Source organism: Coregonus lavaretus (assembly GCF_964263955.1).
Source record: "Coregonus lavaretus genome assembly, contig: HAP1_SCAFFOLD_452, whole genome shotgun sequence".
NCBI classification, from domain to species: Eukaryota; Metazoa; Chordata; class Actinopteri; order Salmoniformes; family Salmonidae; genus Coregonus; species Coregonus lavaretus.
In genome coordinates, this window is record NW_028159278.1 from 85,463 (window position 1) to 107,098 (window position 21,636).

Consider the following 21,636-nt stretch of genomic DNA (forward strand, 5'->3'; position numbering starts at 1 on the left):
TCCTCTCTCTCCCCAGAGAGACTCATTTTAGAGGCAGTGGTCCCCTCCTCTCTCTCCCCAGAGAGACTCATTTTAGAGGCAGTGGTCCCCTCCTCTCTCTCCCCAGAGAGACTCATTTTAGATGTAAGTCACAGTTCACTCAGCTACAATAAGAAATAACAGAACAGTCAATATTTCTGAACAATGTTGAAGAACCATTAACAATGACAACATTTTTACTGTCTGTGGTCAAAGTTCAAACAGAGACTTCATATTGCATTTAAACATGCACAGTCCAATATGTTATTAATTTGATTTGATTTGACTTGGATCCCCATTAGCTGACGCCATAACAACAGCTAGTCTACCTCGGGTAAACACAACTAAAAATACGTTACAGCTTAGATTGACAGACATTATAAACATTTACCAAGTAGACATTACATACAGTTAAAATAGCTGACAGGTATTTCTTCTATGCCAAGGGAAGCCAGGCTATAATGTATCTTTCGTCTCTCTTTGCTTCATAATTGTCCTTTAATTCGCAAGAGGCTGAATGTATGTCACAGGAGAAAGCATCCGAGCGAGCTAAACAGCGCCCCTCTGTCTCTCTATGTGTAGGCCATCTATCTGATGCTGTCTGGTTCAAACGAGTATGACATTGTTGCCCGTAGCATTGAAGACAAGGGAAGCCTGCGAGCATTTGGCCTTTGATTTAAAAAACTATTAGAAATGAGCCAATCAGCGTTGAGCTAAACTGAGCGAGCTCAACTGTGATTGGTTCTGGTGCACCAATAAAAGGTGTCAAGGTAAACCAGCTTGGTTTTTGACAGAAACAACTTGAAATCTTGCTTCTCGTTATGTAGTTGTCCTCTGGTGTCTAGCTAGTTAGTTAACATTGGTCCTTTCCTAAATGAACCATGGATGGAGATAGGGATTCGGACTTGTGGTTTTACTTAATTCTCCAAGCATTTTAGCCAGGTAGGAAAGGCGTAATTTCATAAGTTGGAATAGTGCCCTTAGTGAATACACCCATGCACTGCTTGACTTCACATGAGGTGCCAACAGTTTATCTCGTCCGTTGCACCCGGGCTTGTATTCAGGTGTGCCGACAACGATGCGGAACATTACGCAACAGTGCGCTGGCCAAGTTATATGAAGCATACAGCACTGAGCAAAACGGACCACAGCCCTTCTGATCGGTGTCGCCAGAAAGCATTTTCAACTTGAACTTTGATTTATCCCAACATTTAATTAGTTTCTATGTCTATTGTTGCGCGTCATTTTTACTTGACTGACTTGACGAAACAGACTATTTTCTTTAGTGACAGCTTTACATAATTCCGATGCACGTCTTTCTAACGCAGTTTCGACATGCGGATAATAATCACGATAATGTGATGTCAATCGCCTTTACCAATAATACCCTACCTCATAGCCCTGTAGCCTATAACATCACATCACATTGGATCATATTGATTAGGCTAAGCAATATGAATCAACACCAATGTACAGTACAATTATCATTCTTGAAAGTTGAAATCAGTATTGTATTAACTTTACATTTCTGTAGATGTCTTACCCCTAAATCATCTGTCTCTCTATGATAGCCTAACTTCTCCAGAACACTTTTCTACATTAAATTGTAAAAGAAAGCTACAAACCTCAGATGTTTTTGTCTTCTACCTGTAACGTCCATTTCTTCCTCTACTTCCTGATACTACCTATGTTGGGACATGAGGTGGAGGGAGGGGAGAGGTAGAGGGAGGGAGAGAGGGAGGAGAGGGAGGGAGGGAGGAGAGAGGGAGAGGTGGGGGGAGAGAGGGAGGGAGGAAGAGAGGGAGGGAGAGGTGGAGGGAGAGGTGGGGGGAGAGAGGGAGGGAGGGAGGGAGGGAGGGAGGGAGGGAGAGAGGGAGGAGAGGTGGAGATTGAGCATAGTGCAATATCAAAAGTAGTGCACTATATAGGGAAAAGGGTGTCATTTGAGAGTACGTACTCTATACACTGTGTAGTAACATAGGACCTTAGAGCTTATTGACATAGGATCTGCCTCTCTCTCTAACACACACACACACAGAGACACACACACAGACACACACACACACACACACACACACACACAGACACATACAGACACACACAGACACACACACACACAGACACACACACACACACACCCACACACAGAGACACACACACAGAGACACACACACACAGAGAGAGACACACACACACACACACACAGAGACACACACACACACACACAGACACAGACACAGACACACACACACACACACACAGACACACACACACACACACACACAGACACACACACACACACACACACACACAGACACACACACACACACATACCTTAACAGAGCTGACTACACTGCATTTACAACTTGCGGTAACTCTCTGTGGTTCTAAATCAATAGTTGTTTAGTGATCGGAAACATTAACTTGCTTGACCATGATGTAGGTCATGTAACTGTCTGTTACATAGAATATGCTTTGTGGACTTAACCGGACAGAGGTTGCTCTCTGGTTTTGTGATAAAACAAAGGTGTGGTTGAATTTATTCTGCCACTGTGTCTTCTTATTGTCTCGACCTTTAGGCCTAAAGCCTATATCAGGGTCACAAGGCATATGAATTAACAGGTTATAGAGTGTAGTGTATTAAGATTATGTCTTTGTTAAATGTTTTTCATGAAGAAATGGAATGTTGGTTATGTTAGTATCAAAAGGCAATGTTTAGTATAATGTCACATATAATAGACAGGAAGTGTGTTGTAAACTGGTGATTGGCCAGAAGAGGGAGCCCATCTTGTTGCATTGTTTATAAATAGGGGTACACGAAGAAGATAGGGCAGAGCAGCCATTAGAATTGGAGGACACTGCTCTCCAGACCTCGCGAGTCTGTCACCCATGCTGAAGCTTGTGATCTGAATAAACCTTATGATCAACGTTCAGTATGAGCAGACTCCTTTTGTTCATCAGCAATAATTGCCACCACTCACTCGATACGACAAATGGCGAGCTTGCCAGGAGGGGTTTTGCAATCCTTCTTTGCTGCATTTGGAGTCGCCAAGCTAACTCAAGCTAACTTCGGTCTGGAGTCATGACCCGACTAAACGCAGCTAAGTTGTTGGTTTTGTTACTGCTTGTGTACACTGGAGGAATGTACCATTATGACCGTGCCTCAGGTGGTGTTTTTGCTGATGATTGGGGTCTGGCTAATCATTATACAAATTTTAAAAATAGCGCAAAAGTGGTTAGAGTTTAGGGATTGTTTATAGAGATGTGTTGCTTGAATAGTAAGTCAAGAACAGTCGGGGCCAAGATATGTATACAATTTTAGAGCATTGCAGGTTTAGATAAGCCCTCGTGACGAACGGGGCGACCACCAGGGTGGGCCAAAATCCTGGCAACGCATTATGAGTTTCAGGTTCAGTCTGGGACTGGGGGTTGGTGGGACATTTCTTGGGGATGGCTTGCTCAACTTCTGTTCGACGGGATAGTTGCATTGGGGGGGATCGCTCGTAGAAATAGCCATACCCATGGCAGAATAAATTTAGGACAAACGAAACAGTACTCAATTAAAGACGCAATGCGGGTTTGTTACATGTTGTAGGCCGCAGTTGGCTAAAGGCTAATGCTAAGGCTAAATGCTAAATGTGTGTTGTGTCACATTGTACCTAAGGCTAAAGGCTAAGGCTAATTGCTAAATGCTAATTGTGTTGCGTGCTACATGATAACTTTAACCTTAGAGGTCCACTGCGATGGATTCAAGCCTCTTAAACTTGTTTGTATGTGGTGGAACTGAAAGTTCTACGCAAATGTGAGCTCTGTTATGTGTAATTGTGTGAGTATAAGGTATAAAATAGTGACGCTGTAGCGTAATGCTATCGGTCTATTGTGTGGTAAGCATGGGCTTAAGGGGATGTGCGCATGTGCTTGATTTTACGGGGCTAAAACTACGACATGAGGTCGCGCTGAGCCTACAAACCAAAATGGTGGGTTAAGGTCATAGGTCCCATTTGGCGTTACCCTGCAAGGGGGAAATGGACACAGACAAGAGAGGAGAGATTTTAACATGAGTATTCTAGTTTAAACGGCGATGGTTAAAGATGAAACTTGTTTTGTGACCTATTGAATTTATACATTAAATATATGTTGGCGAAGTATAATAAATTGAATTAAATAATTAAATAACGGATTAAAATAAAATAATGTTTTTGAGCGATCTATTTAGTTCTGAGTTTAGTCTTAGAGTGAATAATGTAGAACGAAGGAATATTGAATGGTTGGAAATACTCAGTGATGGCATTAACTACTAAAAGCTGTTTCTGTGTCTTTGTCCCTTGTCATGAGAGACAGGAGAGAGGGGGAGCGAGGAGATACAGGAAGTGATCACGTGACGCGGCAGAGGATCAAGTCAAAAAACAAAATAAGGTTTTGAGACTGTTACAAGATATGTGATGTTATGACAATTTTACATAGGCTTGGCAAATACTATTTCATAAAAAATTGCATTTTGGAAGCTTTGTGTATCACTGGGGTTTGATTACAGATGTGTTGGGAATCAAGGATTGACTATTCTGTAAATTTAAGATAATCAGAGCTGATAGAGCAAGGGGTTTATGGGAATTGGAGTAATGATAGGGTTAGAGGCTTTGTTTTTGGGAGATTGCTTTGAAGTTGACTAACTACATTTACTTGCATTTGATGGGTTGTGGTAATATAGCCACCACTAATGGATAAATTGGTGACATAGGATATAGGAATAAAAATTGGTTTTAATTATTCATGATTTTTAATTGATTTATTTGGAGTTTTTTGGGGTTGTTAGGGTTATATTAATAATTTAAGGGGGGAAGTCATAGGCTATACAGTCTAAAATAAGATAGTTCACAAGGAAGGGGATTACACCGATTGATATAGGGGTAAAATAGTAATCCTTTAATTAAAGTAGTGTTAGAAAGTAGGGTTAGAAAAACTAATGGCAGAAGTTAGTACACCTTTCTCACATACGGATTCAGCAAAAAGTACAGCTTAGGGATGTTTATCCTCAGCTTTCAGTGATCATCCAGCAGGGTGATTATGGCATCAGAGATGAAGATGAATAATAGATAGAGGACAAGTAGAAAAGACGATGAAGATGGATCAAAACTCCAGAAGGAAGAAAATGTGAGGTCTGGAAGAAAAGAGGAAGGTTAAGGAGGATGGAACTTAAAGAAGATGAGGATGGTGAAGATGAGTGATGATGAAGAGGTCATGCATGGGTGGATATGACTCTGTGATCAGAAGGAAGTTGGCAAGAGGAAAAAGAAGGATACACGAGATTTGATCTCTGATGGAAGTTGAAGATGAAGATGGCGATGAAGATTTGGAGATTAAAGGGGCTTTATGTTCAAGAGGATTTTATCCTACAATGACTAGCAAAGAAGAAATGGATATATAGACCAATGCTTATCATGCCTGGATAAAGCAAATAGTTTAGAAGTAACACAGCTGAAGATACAGAAGAGGAGAAACTGCTGAGAGCATCGATGAGAGAAGAAGAGAAAATAGCCAACAATTGAAGTAAAAACAACCGACCATTAGAAGTGATAGTGAATAGGGGAAAACTTATCCGGGTTCAGCCTAAAGAGGTTAAACATCTCACTAATTGATAACGAATTAGGATAGGGATTTGAGGTAGTAAAACAGTTAATTACTCTTAAGGTACTAATATTAGAAGATATTGTTATTGCAGTGTTGGGAAGAGATGCATTGTTTAAATTGAATTGTACAATAAGATGTACACTAGACGACTGGGTTTTTGGGAATCATTTGCTTAAAAACGATAATATCATAGGAAGGATGATAATCTATTGTTCTGTCTATTAGACAATCTGTCTGGGAAAATAAAGTTAAAAGGGGTGACTATTATTCTGGGTTACATTCTTACACTAAGAGATTTCAGGCTAGGCTAAAAGGTGTTTAGTCGTTTGCCAAGTGTGTGTAATGAGTCAGAAGCAGGTGGGGAACTTTCCAATCACATATTCTGAAATTTGGTGGTAAAGAGATTTTGTGGATAAATCAGGGGAAAAGGTTTTAAATGTTATGAGAGAAAACATTAGATTAAAATAAGTTAGGGGTAGATTTGGGTTGAAGGAACTCTGAGACAGTAAGCTAAGTTTCAAAGTTAGTAGTAAGACAGAGAGAGAAGTGGTGAATGACATTTTTAGAAGTTTAGTGGGAAGATATGGTAGGAGTTTAGATCTGTTAGGAGCAGATGCATTGAGAAAGTATGTGTTGCTGAATGATAAGAGAAGATTGAGGGTGATTGAGTATCTATATTTACAGTTTCCAGCAGGAAGATCAAGGTAATTATAGGTGTATTTTGTGTAATCAAAAGTTTGAAAGTCAGGGATTTAGAGAAAGGACTGAGATTTGGGGAAAAAGTGACACTAGTGGTGATAGATGGAAGTACAAGCAGAGACATCTTTTCTTTGGGGAAAACTAGGAGTAACTAAGGACATTAACACTTCAGTTTATTAGAACAACAGGGAGAAGCAATTTAATTCTTTCAACATTGATAGTTATTAAAGCCATAAATATATCGCATTTGGTTATAAGGGAACCAATACAGCACCAATGTTAGGGAAAGAATACTTATTAGGGATTAGGATGGGGACGTTCCTCCCATATGGAGAGATAATTATGGAGAATAAGTATTGTTATCAGGACCAGGAGTAGAAGCTGTTGCACCTAGTCAAAGGAGGGATAGTTTGTACAACGATATGAAGTGGAAGATGTTAGGAGTGACTGTTCACTTATGGTGCGTAATGTTACAGAGAAAGGTCAGGGAGAATATATGTATACTTATCTAGTGCAAGCATTAGAATTTGTTCCGGTTAAGAATTATTGGTTAAAGGGCTATGTAATTCGTAAAGTGATGCCTATAATGGAAGATTTGAAATCTGTTGAAGTTCCACAGTCACCGAGGGAGTTCAGGAAGAGTAGATTATAGTAGTCACTCCAACAGTAGATAATACACAGAGGATAATGGGAACTTTTGCACTAGAAGTAATTAGGGTTGATACAGCAATTAAGTCAACTACTTTAATGGTAACTTTGGAAGGGATTAATGATACGATGGCAATAGCAAAAGAGGGAGTATGACATCGACAACAACTTTTCTGAAATTAAATGGGGAATTTTAGACTCATGGGTTATGTTACGGATGGAGAGTGCTGTCAATGATAGTACGAATGGGGTTAAAATAGGAGAACAGATAGTAGTAGAGAGAATATAGATTCATCATGGAGGACAGGATGAGATCTTTGATTTTGATGACAGACAAGGAGAGGTATCTGATCAGTACCGCTTGTTCTTCTGTTGTGGAAATTAGAGATAGATTAACTCATTCTGTAAGATCAGTGAGGAATCTTGAGGGTCCATGTCTGTTGAGAATTCCAGCACCAAACATGTTAGACGGTCGCGCGGCCTCTATCAGGTATGGGTCAGTCTTATGCTTTGTCATGACTGTGGTATTGGCAACAGTCATTGACAGATAAAATAATGTCGTTGTCAGAACAGTGGTTTAAGCCTAGGTTTAAGTGTTCTTGGTTAAATGAATTACCCTATGGGAATTGTTAAATGGGAAAGGAAAATTAGGTAACAACGGAACCCTGAAGTATTCAGGTGAAACATTGAGGGCTAAAAGTTGTTTTTGTTCTAATAAAACATATGAGGTAAAGGGTATGTTTATGGGAATATCAGATTGTGATGTTATATGATGACTTTGGATAAGCACGGACAAAAGGTTAGAGAGGACAAATATGTTACTTTTTTATGTACCAGGTAGTAAGATGAGCAGGACTTTGATGGTTAAATGATTAGCTTTTGACTGACAATGTGACTATGGGGATTTTTGAGATATTTGGAGGGTTTGTGGTGATAAAATATATATTCTTACATTATGGATGGATAGGATTTTGTTACATGTCAACGTTGAAGCTTCCATATGAGGTTTTTACCATTATAAGAGGGATAGCACCGGACAAGCTAGAGATAGGGTTAAAAGGGTGACATGTCATAGTCTTCAAGCCTATCATTGAAGGATGAGTTTAAGGGAGAAGGGGGGACTTTATTCATGGTATGGTGTAACATTTGGGAAGATCATAGTGATAAATATTAGTTATACTTTGAGTCCAGATAGTTCAGATAATATCACTGGGGTTATAGATGCATTATAAGGGATGTGTTTGGGAGATCTGAGAGGATTTGGTTGCAAGATCAATTAGGCCAGTAGGGGCAGTGATGGGTCAGATTTTAGTTTCAGCTTTGATAACACTGTGTGATGTTTGTAATTTGTTACTGACCTTTGAGAAAGCTATGATATTGAGATAGGTTGGAGAGTGATGCCTGGAGACAACACTCAGATGCCGGTGTTGACTGTTCCTGATCTGGAGGAAGATGGATGGACTACTGATGGATAAATATCATTTTTTTTTTTTTTTTATGAGTTGATTATTTTTCAAATTTTTTTCAATATTAGGGTGATGTTGGTATGATTTATGAATCAAAGGGGGGAATAGGTTTATGTGATTCATGCATCATTTATATATCATTTCTATATTCTTAGTTGATATTGATGTTCAATTTGAAAGTGTTTTTTTGGAAAAGATACTGTTTGGTTTCTTTTCTTTTCTTCCAGAAGCATTTGGGGGAACATGTGGAGATTGAAATACTCAAACAAAGACAATATGAAGGGACAATATGACTGGAGGAGATGAAACAAGGAGGGTGTGGCCGATTCCATCATCAACAGTCCATTGGAAGTCGAGACTACAGGGAGATGAAGTGTAGTGGACTACATTCCAGTGTTTGCAATGACATATAGACATGTGTAATACATAATTGTGTCATATTTTTAGGTATTAATTTTTGTAGAATGATGTTTGATGTTATTGAATACATGTGAGGATCTTAGATGTTTTTGTTTATTTCGTGAATGTTTAGGGACAGGAGTTTAGGCAGGGAGAGGTTCATTGATTGATGGATGGATATCTGAAATGATGGCTGCCGGACAGTTTTTCGCTCTTACACTCCATAGAGATTTGTTCATATTTCATAGTAATGTATTCACACTTCATAAACAGTTATTTCATAGAAAGGTATTTACACTCTAGAGGAGAATGTTTTTGGTTTAATGTTAAAGATACTCAATAAGATAAATTGTTACTAGTCATAATCCTGTTCTGTTTGTTTTCGAGACGTTTAGTTCGTCTCGAAGGGGGGAAATGTAGTGTATTAAGATTATGTCTTTGTTAAATGTTTTTTATGAAGAAATGGAATGTTTATGTTAGTATCAAGGGGGAATGTTTTTAGTGTAACGCCGCATACAACAGACAGGAAGTGTGGTGTAGACATGGGGATTGGACAGTAGAGGGAGCCACCCACATCTTGGGAGGTTATATATACTGGAGGAACAACGCCGAATGGGCAGAAAGCATTGAGATTTATTTGGGACTGCTTCTCCGGATCTCCGCGGGTCTGTTAACTTATGCTGTAACCTCGTGGTATTAATAAAAGCCTCTAAAACACGATACAGCTTAAGTGGATTCTTTGATCGACAGCAATACCCACCAGCATTCGACGCGATACCACATTAACAACTACTGAAGACATTGGCTCTAATCTGTGCTGTGCCTTTACATTTAGAGAAGATTAACAACTACTGAAGACATTGGCTCTAATCTGTGGTGTGCCTTTACATTTAGAGAAGATTAACAACTACTGAAGAACCTTTCACTTCTCTCATAGACTTCTCAAACCCCGGCCTGGTCTGTTTGGTCTCTTTTCTCGATGTTGCGCCTCTGGGGTTAGAAACTCTGTGCCTACAGTGTATTTGGAAAGTATTCAGACCCCTTGACTTTTTCAACATTTTGTTACGTTACAGCCTTATTATAAAATGGATTAAATAAATAAAAATCCTCATCAATCTACACACAATACCCCATAATGACAAAGTGAAAAGTTTTTTTTTTTTTTGTGCAAATTTATTAAAAATAAAAAACAGAAATACCTTATTTGCATAAGTATTTAGACCCTTTGCTATGAGACTAGACATTGAGCTCAGGTGCATCCTGTTTCGATTGATCATTCTTGAGATGTTTCTATAACTTGATTGGAGTCCACCTGTGGTAAATTCAGTTGATTGGACATGATTTGGAAAGGCTCACACCTGTCTATATAAGGTCCCAACAGTTGACAGTGCATGTCAGAGCAAAAACCAAGCCATGAGGTCGAAGGAATTGTCCGTAGAGCTCCGAGAAAGGATTGTGTCGGGGAAGGGTACCGAAAAATGTCTGAAGCATTGAAGGTCCCCAAGAACACAGTGGCCTCCATCATTCTTAAATGGAAGAAGTTTGGAAATACCCAGACTCTTCCTAGAGCTGGCGGTCCGGCCAAACTGAGCAATCGGGGGAGAAGGGACTTGGGAGGTGACCAAGAACCCAATGGTCACTCTGACAGAGCTCCAGAGTTTCTCTGTGGAGATTGGAGAACCTTCCAGAAGGACAACCATCTCTGCAGCACTCCACCAATCAGGCCTTTATGGTAGAGAGGCCAGACGGAAGCCACTCCTCAGTAAAAGGCACATGACAGCCCGCTTGGAGTTTGCCAAAAGGCACCTAAAGACTCTCAGACCATGAGAAACAAGAGTATCTGGTCTGTTGAAACCAAGATTGAACTCTTTGTCCTGAATGCCAAGCATCACGTCTGGAGGAAACCTGGCATCATCCCTATGGTGAAGCATGGTGGTGGCAGCATCATGCTGTGGGGATGTTTTTCAGCAGCAGGGACTGGGAGACTAGTCAGGATTGAGGGAAAGATGAACGGAGAAAAGTACAGAGAGATCCTTGATGAAAACCTGCTCCAGAGCGCTCAGGACCTCAGACTGGGGCGAAGGTTCACCTTCCAACAGGACAACAACCCTAAGCACACTGCCAAGACAAAGCAGGAGTGGCTTCGGGACAAGTCTCTGAATGTCCTTGAGTGACCCAGCCAGAGCCCGGACTTGAACCTGATCGAACATCTCTGGAGAGACCTGAAAATAGCTGTGCAGCGACGCTCCCCATCCAACCTGGCAGAGCTTGAGAGGATCTGCAGAGAAGAATGGGAGAAACTCCCCAAATACAAGTGTGCCAAGCTTGTAGCATCATACCCAAGAAGACTCTAGGCTGTAAATGTGATATTTCCGTTTTTTAATTTGTTATAAAGTAGCAAACATTTCTAAAAACCTGTTTTTGCTTTGTCATTATGGGGTATTGTGTGTAGATTGTTGATGGGGGGGGGGGGGGGGGGGGGGGACTATTTAATCCATTTTAGAATAAGGCTGTAAAGTAACAAAATGTGGAGAAAAAAAATCAAGGGGTCTGAATACTTTCCGACTGCACTGTAAATATGTTTTTGGGGGGATGCCACTTCTTGCCACTAGGGGGCAGTAATACATAAGGTAATGCATCAGGCGATAGGTCAGGTTAGGTTTAAATTATACATTGGTTAATGGACCAATAACAAACCTCTCTACCAATAAAGAGCAATAGTAATAGTGTATTTATGTAGGTACTAACTCCGCCATGGTTCATTGGACAAAGCCTATGGGGAAATGAATGGAATTGATGTAGTGTGGTTGGATAAAAGGCTGTCAATAAGGTCTGTGGTAAACACAGGCTTACAAGATCTTATACGTTTTGTTCTATGAGATCATCTTCATCAGCTAACGCCATTTTGTGAAATTTGAAGCATTTATGTAAATCAGACTTTTATTTTTATTTTTAAACACAAAGGCTTCATAATTCATAAAGGTCATGTTAACTGATTGATATCTCATAGAACAAGACATATCAAACTGCATTGTTGGTTAAGGGGCTTGTTAGTAAGCATTTCACTGTAAGGTCAACAACCTGATGTATTCGGCGCATGCGGCAAATAACATTTGATTTGATCTACTAAGCCTTTGTTAACCTCTGACCTTATTTTCAGCGTTTATCCCCAAACCCCTATTCTTTCCCATTAATTTTCCCCATAGGGAAATATACCATAGCTGAACGAACCTGAGGTAACTCATTTCCATTTTTTTTAGGACTACAATCTGGCCAGCTCTATAAAACAGCTAGTTTTCAGTGTTCCCCTCCCCACCTAGACCACTCGCAGACAGTCCTAAATTCTTGCTTGATAAATAGTTTTTTTTGCTAAAAAAAGCATTTTTTTTCTCCATTTGAATGGAAATCTATTACAGTAAAGTACTTCATTAATTGTTAACCAGAAATGATTTGATATTGATGTAAAAATGCCTGCATTGGGTCTTTAAAGCTAGAATCCTTAGTTGCTACATCCATTTTTGGACTATGAATTAATTATATACTGTATACTGATTCATTCTTGAAGTACCTGGTCAATATAATGGATAATCTGAGAGCAGCCACTATAGTACCTGGTCAATATAATGGATAATCTGATAGAGCAGCCACTATAGTACCTGGTCAATATAATGGATAATCTGAGAGCAGCCACTATAGTACCTGGTCAATATAATGGATAATCTGATAGAGCAGCCACTATAATACCTGGCCAATATAATGGATAATCTGATAGAGCAGCCACTATAGTACCTGGCCAATATAATGGATAATCTGATAGAGCAGCCACTATAGTACCTGGTCAATATAAAGGATAATCTGAGAGCAGCCACTATAGTACCTGGTCAATATAATAGATAATCTGAGAGCAGCCACTATAGTACCTGGTCAATATAATGGATAATCTGATAGAGCAGCCACTATAGTACCTGGCCAATATAATGGATAATCTGATAGAGCAGCCACTATAGTACCTGGCCAATATAATGGATAATCTGAGAGCAGCCACTAGAGTACCTGGTCAATATAATGGATAATCTGATAGAGCAGCCACTATAGTACCTGGCCAATATAATGGATAATCTGATAGAGCAGCCACTATAGTACCTGGTCAATATAATGGATAATCTGATAGAGCAGCCACTATAGTACCTGGTCAATATAATGGATAATCTGATAGAGCAGCCCCTATAGTACATGGCTAATATAATGGATAATCTGAGAGCAGCCACTATAGTACCTGGTCAATATAATGGATAATCTGATAGAGCAGCCACTATAGTACCTGGTCAATATAATGGATAATCTGATAGAGCAGCCACTATAGTACCTGGCCAATATAATGGATAATCTGATAGAGCAGCCACTATAGTACCTGGTCAATATAATGGATAATCTGATAGAGCAGCCACTATAGTACCTGGTCAATATAATGGATAATCTGATAGAGCAGCCACTATAGTACCTGGCCAATATAATGGATAATCTGATAGAGCAGCCACTATAGTACCTGGCCAATATAATGGATAATCTGAGAGCAGCCACTATAGTACCTGGTCAATATAATGGATAATCTGATAGAGCAGCCACTATAGTACCTGGCCAATATAATGGATAATCTGATAGAGCAGCCACTATAGTACCTGGTCAATATAATGGATAATCTGATAGAGCAGCCACTATAGTAACTGGCCAATATAATGGATAATCTGAGAGCAGCCACTATAGTACCTGGCCAATATAATGGATAATCTGATAGAGCAGCCACTATAGTACCTGGCCAATATAATGGATAATCTGATAGAGCAGCCACTATAGTAACTGGCCAATATAATGGATAATCTGAGAGCAGCCACTATAGTACCTGGCCAATATAATGGATAATCTGATAGAGCAGCCACTATAGTACCTGGTCAATATAATGGATAATCTGAGAGCAGCCACTATAGTACCTGGTCAATATAATGGATAATCTGATAGAGCAGCCACTATAGTACCTGGTCAATATAATGGATAATCTGATAGAGCAGACACTATAGTACCTGGCCAATATAATGGATAATCTGATAGAGCAGCCACTATAGTACCTGGTCAATATAATGGATAATCTGATAGAGCAGCCACTATAGTACCTGGTCAATATAATGGATAATCTGATAGAGCAGCCACTATAGTACCTGGCCAATATAATGGATAATCTGATAGAGCAGCCACTATAGTACCTGGTCAATATAATGGATAATCTGATAGAGCAGCCACTATAGTACCTGGCCAATATAAGGACAACGTGGCAGGTTAGGAGAACTAACACAGCAGGTTAGGAGGCAAACTAACACAGCAGGTTAGGAGAACTAACACAGCAGGTTAGGAGAACTAACACAGCAGGTTAGGAGAACTAACACAGCAGGTTAGGAGAACTATCACAGCAGGTTAGGAGAACTAACACAGCAGGTTAGGAGAACTATCACAGCAGGTTAGGAGAACTAACACAGCAGGTTAGGAGAATGAACACAGCAGGTTAGGAGAATGAACACAGCAGGTTAGGAGAATGAACACAGCAGGTTAGGAGAACTAACACAGCAGGTTAGGAGAATGAACACAGCAGGTTAGGAGAACTAACATAGCAAGTTAGGAGGAGAACTAACACAGCAGGTTAGGAGAAATAACACAGCAGGTTAGGAGAACTAACACAGCAGGTTAGGAGAATGAACACAGCAGGTTAGGAGAACTAACACAGCAAGTTAGGAGGAGAACTAACACAGCAGGTTAGGAGAACTAACACAGCAGGTTAGGAGAACTAACACAGCAAGTTAGGAGGAGAACTAACACAGCAGGTTAGGAGAAGTAACACAGCAGGTTAGGAGGAGAACTAACACAGCAGGTTAGGAGGAGAACTAACACAGCAGGTTAGGAGGAGAACTATCACAGCAGGTTAGGAGGAGAACTAACACAGCAGGTTAGGAAGAGAACTAACACAGCAGGTTAGGAGAACTAACACAGCAGGTTAGGAGGAGAACTAACACAGCAAGTTAGGAGGAGAACTAACACAGCAGGTTAGGAGAACTAACACAGCAGGTTAGGAGAAGTAACACAGCAGGTTAGGAGAACTAACACAGCAGGTTAGGAGGAGAACTAACACAGCAGGTTAGGAGGAGAACTAACACAGCAGGTTAGGAGAAGTAACACAGCAGGTTAGGAGAATGAACACAGCAGGTTAGGAGAACTAACACAGCAGGTTAGGAGGAGAACTAACACAGCAGGTTAGGAGAACTAACACAGCAGGTTAGGAGAACTAACACAGCAGGTTAGGAGAACTAACACAGCAGGTTAGGAGAACTAACACAGCAGGTTAGGAGGAAAACTAACACAGCAGGTTAGGAGAACTAACACAGCAGGTTAGGAGGAGAACTAACACAGCAAGTTAGGAGGAGAACTAACACAGCAGGTTAGGAGAACTAACACAGCAGGTTAGGAGAACTAACACAGCAGGTTAGGAGAACTAACACAGCAGGTTAGGAGAACTAACACAGCAGGTTAGGAGAACTAACACAGCAGGTTAGGAGAACTATCACAGCAGGTTAGGAGAACTAACACAGCAGGTTAGGAGGAGAACTAACACAGCAGGTTAGGAGGAGAACTAACACAGCAAGTTAGGAGGAGAACTAACACAGCAGGTTAGGAGGAGAACTAACACAGCAAGTTAGGAGGAGAACTAACACAGCAGGTTAGGAGAACTAACACAGCAGGTTAGGAGGAGAACTAACACAGCAGGTTAGGAGAACTAACACAGCAGGTTAGGAGAACTAACACAGCAGGTTAGAAGAACTAACACAGCAGGTTAGGATGAGAACTATCACAGCAGGTTAGGAGAACTATCACAGCAGGTTAGGAGAACTAACACAGCAGGTTAGGAGAACTAACACAGCAGGTTAGGAGAACTAACACAGCAGGTTAGGAGGAGAACTATCACAGCAGGTCAGGAGAACTAACACAGCAGGTTAGGAGACTGAGATTAAGGTTAGGAAAAGGGTCAGGCTTAGCTAAAATGCTACATTTGTCAACAACTGTTGTCCCCAACGCAACCACTAGACAGAGCTGTAGGCCTACTCCATCTAGCCACAACGGTAGAAATGTAAACAAACCATCGGAGTTGTGCCTGTTGCCATAGAAATAGAGGACTCATCAGGGATATAACCGGTTTTAGCATGGACATTGCGCTTGAGGCTTTCCACCATTTTAAAGTAGTCAACTGGATGGGGATTCCTGTGAGTTGGGAGCAATCAGCCAATGAAGAAGAAGAAAATGTACTACTTTAAAATGGAGATAGCCTGAATGGCTCTGCCCATGCTGTCCCAGATGCTATAATGGCACAGATACAAAGATGAGTCCCTTTATCTCTATGGCCTGTTGTTCACACACATATCTGCCCTCTCATTGGCTAGATGGTCCCATCGGCTCTCGCCTCCTCCCGCCTGCCTTCCATCTTTGAGGACATGCATCCTCCCGCATGCCTTCCATCTTTGAGGACATGCATCCTCCCGCCTGCCTTCCATCTTTGAGGACATGCATTTCCGTTGTTAGAGCGGTCACTTGAGTATCTTCTCAATATAATAGACAATCTTTGCTTGTATGCAGGAACATTGGTACATTGTGGGAGGCTGTCTAGAGCAGGGTTCTTCAATTCCGGTCCTGGAGGGCCGAAACACCTCTGTTTTTCATCCTCTCCTTCTAATCAGGGGCTAATTCAGACCTGGGACACCAGGTGAGTGCAATTAACTACCAGGTAGAAATAAAAAACAGAAGTGTTTCGGCCCTCCAGGACCGGAATTGAAGAACCCTGGTCTAGAGAGACTACTGATGAACAAGCTAGCCCTATTTGAAACATCGCCATCTCCTGGCAGCATTTACCAGACAGATTCAGAAGCTTGAAAACCTCATTAGATTTTTTGCCCCAAAGTATAGAAGGAAAAAAAACTAACTGAACATAGTTTATGATTGTTTTTATTTTATTATAGTTTTGGAGTCAATGATAATAGTTTCAGTATAGTTTTAGTTTTTCAAATGGGTTTCTTAATTATTGTATTATTTTAGGTTCAGATTTGGTAACATAATTACGAGTTTTAATCAGTTAATAATTCAAAAATAAAAATGTATATCAGTAAAAACACTACCTAATTGTTAGATCTACTTTTACTTGTTACGTCTGTGAACTTTCATTATCCTCCCTCCTGATGAGAAGAGAAATTAGAAAAGATCTTAAATATACTGTGTGTGTTTTTGTGGTAACGGAATTACAAGGCAATGTTTCTTAAAAACTTACAGAAGGCAACTAATTTATCCCAAACTAAATATAAGTGTTGCTATTAGTTGGCTATTAGGGGTCTTCACTTTAACATTATTGTGTTTTGATGTATTTCTAATACCTTTTTAGACTTTTTCTGGTAGATGTTTTCGAAGACCTATTACTTATGCATCATTTTTAAGATGGAAAATGGTTGAAAAATGTATCTATGCCTTCTAATTTCCCCAAAACACAGACTCTTAAGCTTTCATTTGATACCCAATTTGATATTCTCCTATGACCTTCACATGTTGGTGCTCATGGGTCCTTTTACATGGAAATTACCTTATGCAGAAAAATGTCCAATGATGGAAAATATTGTTTGTCTGGCAAGTGCATTTGATAGTGCCTGAGCTTGGGTGTACTCGTTAGTGAACACCGTACCAAACCGTAGCAAAATGTTTCAACAACAAGACTTTTCTATTGGACAAATTCTGGTAGGTCCCTAGTGGTGGGATGGGCAACTTTGATGGGGGTGGGTGCCACAAAAAAAAACAGAACTCATCATGGGGTGCCGCAGTGTCTCTGCGTACCCACATCCATAATAGTTTTCATGTTCATTTCCTGCAATTCTACACATTTCGCCATGAGGGCGGAGAGAATATTTCGCAATTTTCTAACTCATTTCATGCAATTTTACACATTTTGCCAAAGGGTGGAGGCAAATGTTTGCCGTTTTTAATATGATAACTGACGATCAATGGTCCCCACCCGCGGTCTGTAATTCAGTAACCTACCAATCTAAAAACAAATGTAGCTGACATGGGCTAATTGAGTGACTGCTGAGGCACAACCACATTTCCAAATTGCACCTCGTGTGTTCTATTATTCTAACGGTCAACAGCAAGTTGAGACCCAGACTGAGTTCCAAAACAACGTCTTTTATTATTGGTCCGCGGGACTACAAAAGGTGGGTCGCGGCCCGCCAGTTGCCCATCCCTGGTTTAGTGAATACACCCATGCAGCGCTTGAGTTCCCTTGAGGTGCGATCAGTTTATCTCGCCCGGGGCACCGGGGTTTTGCATTCGGAGAAAAGGTGTGCTGCCCGATTCAACCTGTGGTTAACAATGCGCGTACGTGAGCCGGTAAATTATATCGAGCGCACCTGCGCCAAACGGACCACCGCCTTTCTGATCCGTCACCAGAAAGCTTTAAACTTAAAATTTGATTTAGCCCTACATTTAAATAGTTTCTATGCACATTGTTGCACGTCACTTTTACTTGACGAGACATACTATTTTATTTAGTGGACAGCTTTACATAATTCCGATGCACGTCTTCTTTCAGGAAGTGAAAGTGCGCCGTTTCCAAAGTCTTTCACGCGGATAATTATCACGATAATGTGCTGTCAATCGCCTATAACAATAATACCCATAATCATAGCCCTGTAGCCTTTCACATCACATTCGATCTTATCGATTAGGCTGATCACTAACACCAATGTTAATTAGCCAAAATTATCATTCACGGAAGCTGAAATCAATATTGTAATAACTTGGCGGATGTCTTACCCCCCTAAATCATCTCTCTCTTTATGATAGCATAACTTCTCAATAAATAATAGTCTACATTAAATTGTACAAGAACGCTACAAACCTCTTAAACATGTTTCCTCGACGACAACGTCCTCTACTTCCTTATACATGTATTTCCTATTTCAAACTAGTGATGGGGTCGTTCGCGAAAGAACGGCTCTTTGTGAACGGATCTTTTTTGGCGAACGTCGGGAATCGAATTGCATCGGTGAAAGAGCCGTTAATTTGTTCTCCCTGATTTATATGCAGCCAGGAGGTGCTTTTTGAGCTCAAAACAACGATCACCCGCAGATAAGTTACACAATAATTATCTAAAGAGGGTGAATCCTTACTGCAGAAACAGTAAATAGTGGGGAGAGCGCGTCATTCTGCTCCAGGCTTATGTTTGTAGTGCGTTAAAAATAAACTTATTTTTTAAGCAGGTGATCTAATAATTTATCCAGGTAAAAATGTATTTGAACGCGCATTTCACTATCTGACGTAATGGTAGTCTACCTTTTGACCTTTATATTGTAGATTTGCAATTAAGCATTTTAAATGAAGAGCCATTTGGGAGCCAAATGATGGCTCTCTTATGTGAACGGAGTCAAATGAACCGGCTCACCAAAAATACTCATAGGTTTATAGCCTATTATATATTGATATTTAGGTCATGTAAAGTCTCCATACACTTAAGGCAAGTATCCAGCCGATACGTTCATATTCTATCTAGTAAAAGTCGATTTATATTTTGTATTTCATGATTTAATGAAATTAGGGAGTGGTCGAAATGCACGCAATTGTTCACAATGGGGGAGGGTCATGATCTTTCGCTTGGTCTCAATCACATGATCCATGGCCTCTACTGTAGGCCCAAGGCTATAGGAAGAGAATGCTCGGAGAAGAACAGCGCCAAGTTCCATTTATAAGAAAATGTACTTCCTTTTCCGAGTTTTTGCACTGCTGCTGGGATGGTGTATACAGTGTTACACAGTGCAATGGATAGGTTATCCCAATCATGAGCCCTGTCCTACCCTGCTCTTGCTGATGTAAACCCTGGTGTGCTTCCTAATCAATGGATGTGCTGTGTACCGTGGGACTTCAGGAGGCGAGTCAAAGGCTTCTAACAAAAAAATAAATTTAAAAAAAGGTTTTAAAAAAATGCAATATCTGTGTGCGCGGACTAGTCTTACTTACATTTACGTAATTTAGCAGACGCTCTTATCCAGAGCGATTTACAAATTGGTACTTCCTGTTCAGTTTGAGAGGGAGTACGTGAACATGAGAAGGAAGACAGGAGGTAAGCTCGCTACTGCTGTAATTGATATGAATAAAAACAATATGTTTTGTTGCCCCATAATGAAGCTATTTATCAGAGTTATTGACCTCTCTTTACCATTTATATAAATACTACTGGTCTATGTATTAAAATCCTGTAATATTCTTCTATATGCAGACTATACGGTTATGCGCCGACTGTTGACCAAGCTATGTTAGAGCTACAATCTGATTTAGTTACATTACAGGGGAAGCCCTTGTTGATTTAAAACTCGTACTTATTGCGGGCAAAACTAAATATGTTGTTCTCTTATTCAATGAATAAACTGTCTCCGATGGGCTACATATTCACTCATTGAAATAAATTGTGAAGCATTTGTGACACGCTACAGGCTGGCAGGAGCGCATTTCAACAACAACACTTCAACATCATGCCTATACAGTTAGCATTTAGGCTATATAAAATTAAATCAAACAAATATCACTTAAAGCAGGAGCGCTCAGCATTTCAACAACAACACTTCAACATCATGCCTATACAGTTAGCATTTATGCTATATAAATTTAAATCAAACAAATATCACTTAAAGCAGGAGCGCTCAGCATTTCAACAACAACACTTCAACATCATGCCTATACAGTTAGCATTTATGCTATATAAAATTAAATCAAACAAATATCACTTAAAGCAGGAGCGCTCAGCATTTCAACAACAACACTTCAACATCATGCCTATACAGTTAGCATTTATGCTATATAAAATTAAATCAAACAAATATCACTTAAAGCAGGAGCGCTCAGCATTTCAACAACAACACTTCAACATCGTGCCTATACAGTTAGCATTTATGCTATATAAAATTAAATCAAACAAATATCACTTAAAGCAGGAGCGCTCAGCATTTCAACAACAACACTTAAACATCATGCCTATACAGTTAGCATTTAGGCTATATAAAATTAAATCAAACAAATATCACTTAAAGCAGGAGCGCTCAGCATTTCAACAACAACACTTCAACATCATGCCTATACAGTTAGCATTTATGCTATATAAAATTAAATCAAACAAATATCACTTTAAAAATGCCTTATTAGGCTATACAGTCATTCTACACAGCCTTTGAATTCACTTTTAGAAACATGAGTTTGGCCAGTGTTTGGTTTGAGAATCATGTGGTTAGCTAGGTTATAGCTTAGTTTAGCCTAATTTGGTAATTTAGCAGATGCTTAATGTTCCCATGCGCTAATCACAGTCAACACAAATCTATTTCGTAACAACAATATCATGGAATAAATCAGAAAATGATAGTTTCCCAAATGAAAGAAAGTTCCAAGTGCATAAAGGCCTACTTCATGATACGCGGCTGCTGTGTTAAACAACATTATTTTATTTTGCAAATTCATTGATGTTCAAATAGTTCAGTTGTAACTGGTTCTGTTGCACTTAATTTTTTACAGTTGGAATACAACTTTAGCACTGTTCCAAAACTTAGACTATCCTCTTTCTTAACAACAGCCTGAATAGAAATCAAAACGTCTCCGGTGAACAGCCTGTATAGAAATCAAAACGTCTCCGGTGAACAGCCTGAATAGAAATCAAAACGTC

General features: G+C 39.9%; 1 long non-coding RNA gene across 1 annotated transcript; it reads right to left on the minus strand.

The window, feature by feature from the left end:
- Positions 1-113: 113 nt before the first annotated feature.
- Positions 114-18,872, minus strand: LOC311123064. Its single transcript, XR_014612554.1, has 3 exons — positions 18,832-18,872; positions 1,644-1,703; positions 114-143 (listed from the first exon to the last, which is right to left on the minus strand). It is a non-coding gene; the product is annotated as an uncharacterized lncRNA (long non-coding RNA).
- Positions 18,873-21,636: the final 2,764 nt, after the last annotated feature.